General features: G+C 34.4%; 1 protein-coding gene across 2 annotated transcripts in view; it reads right to left on the bottom strand.

The window, feature by feature from the left end:
- LOC111628553 overlaps nucleotides 1-768 on the bottom strand; it is a 17,568-nt gene extending 16,800 nt beyond the window's left edge. For both annotated transcript variants that reach the window (XM_023372377.1, XM_023372376.1), the window contains exon 1: nucleotides 657-768. The gene's annotated coding sequence lies outside the window, so the exon portion shown is untranslated. The remainder of the gene's footprint in view (nucleotides 1-656) is intronic.
- Nucleotides 769-2,291: the final 1,523 nt, after the last annotated feature.

The raw sequence follows: 2,291 nt of genomic DNA, 5'->3' as shown, positions 1-2,291 counted from the left end.
ACAAACACCACTTCACATAAACGGCCGTAACTAATCACCAAAACAAGATATCAACAAACGGGTTGAAGGAAGTTACTCGGGAGGTTTCCGCGGACACAACGTTTCCAAGCGAATTAAAAATTAACAAACTGGAGACGCGCTATTTAAAAAGTTCGGGCACTTTTTGAACAACCCACGTAGGCCTACATTTTATTTAGATTTTAGAATTCACAATAACCATATAAAAAGCAATATGTTTTTGTTTATTTGTTTATTATATACTGTTGTCCAACAGAAAAGTAAACTATCTTATTTACAAATCTTTTCAAAATAGACAGTTTGACCGGGCCCTCCTAAAAACCGGGCCCTAGACATTTGTCTCATTTGTCTATGCGATGATCCGGCCCTGCCGCGATGTAAACTAGGTTATGCAATGGCGGCTTACACCGTGCGTAGTCGGTAAGTAATCCCATGAATTTTCGCTTATATCTATTATTATACGCTTCGCCCGCAAAAATTTCTGTCTGTTTAGGACACGTCTACTAGTGAAGTCTGTTAAGAAAGCAAAATTAGGAAAAAACGCGCCATGAATTAAAAGTAAACTTTTACCTTAATTTTATTTCAGTAACAATACTATAAATTTTCTATAACATTACAATAAATTTACAACAACATACCTAGATTTCCATTTTACATCACATTCTTATCGTACAGGTTTTTACTTGTTTTTCACATCTATATAACATTCCTAATTTTTTGATGCGCGTGACGGTGTTCACTAAGATTGGCTTTACTTTACCGCTAGACTTATTACACCACCACAGGATATCAAATTAGATTTAGAAAAACACTATTTTATTTTCAGAATGCATTTCGGACGGACAGGAATGAAAAAAGGGTGTAGACACCCTTTTTTCATTCCTGTCCGTCCGACTACTTTCAAGGGGACCCTGACAAATAAATTGTAAGTATTTTTTTTTTTGGTAATAAATAAAGTTCGGGAACTTTTTGAACAACCCTCGTATATGGATATATACGAGGGTTTCAAGTTTATTAAGCTTGAAACCCTCTTTCAAGCTTAATAAACTGCTTTTTGTCGAAAATTTCTGAAATTTTGCAGAGAGGTTTGTTTATTAGAGTTGATTTTGTTAAATTTTGGGGTTAGGGAGATAAAGCGGGTCGTGTGTATCTCCAGTAGGGTCGGAGTTAATAACGATTTTATTCGTTATTAGTATTTACAACTTTTTTTAATATATAAAACTCGTCCTTACCCTCAAAATTAAGCCGTTTGCATTTATAACAGTTAAAAATATAAAAAGTTATTAAAATGAAATATGATAACAAATGGCGCCAGCAAAATTTTAAATTTTGCGGGGAAAGTTGAGCAAATCGTTGCTGGTTTATTTATTTTAGAGATAATTAGTTCTTTAGGTAAAATTTTACGGAAATCTTATCCTGTACTTTATGAAGCACCATTTGAGGTACAGTAGTCCCTTGTTATATTGCAGATTCGGATATATCGCGCTGTTTTTTTTATCCCCAAATTTTAAAAGCACTCGAGTCAATAAATTTTAAAATATCAATTGCCATTGAATTTCTCTTTGCAACGAAACACCGTATTTTATTTCTACCCAGAGGCGGCGTAAGGCGTGGGCGACGTGGGCCACTGCCTACGGCCTCGCGGTCCGAGGGGCCTCGCGCCTCGAAAGTTTACGCATTACTTAAAAAAGTTGTTAACGTAACGGATAAATTTTACTCGTCAAAAAACGATAAATATATTGACATAAGAGATCAAGAAAACGAAAGGCTAATTCGTGAATCTCAAAAACATTATCACAATTTGTTTGAGAGATTAATTGATATCATTAATTTCTTATCCTCTCATAATCTGGCATTAAGAGATCACAGAGAATCTCTCAAGACAGACGACGGCACTAGGAATTCTGGTAATTTAATAGACTTACCGGTATTTAAATTGATATCCAAATTTGATCCTACGTTATGGGAACACAGGAAATGCATTAGTGACAAAGAACTTGCACACCATTATCTAAGCCACGATATTCAAAATGAATTGATCACATTGATGCCAAAATCAGTTACCGACGAAGTGATTCGTAGGGTAAAAGAGGCAAAATATTATTATTATTATTTTTTTTTTTTGATCGACTGCAGTAGAGTTGAACAAATGTGTTATCTTAAGATTTTGTAATACATCAACCGTCACAATAGAAAAAAACTTTATCGAATTTCTTGCTATCACTGAGACAACTGGAGAATATTTAACTAATTCAATACTGAGAGAGCTAGAA

This window comes from Centruroides sculpturatus, unplaced genomic scaffold (assembly GCF_000671375.1).
Source record: "Centruroides sculpturatus isolate CEXI.00-Female unplaced genomic scaffold, Cexi_2.0 scaffold217, whole genome shotgun sequence".
NCBI lineage: Eukaryota > Metazoa > Arthropoda > Arachnida > Scorpiones > Buthidae > Centruroides > Centruroides sculpturatus.
The sequence above is the reverse complement of the archived record's forward strand: the minus strand, read 5'-3'. Positions and strand labels throughout refer to the sequence as shown.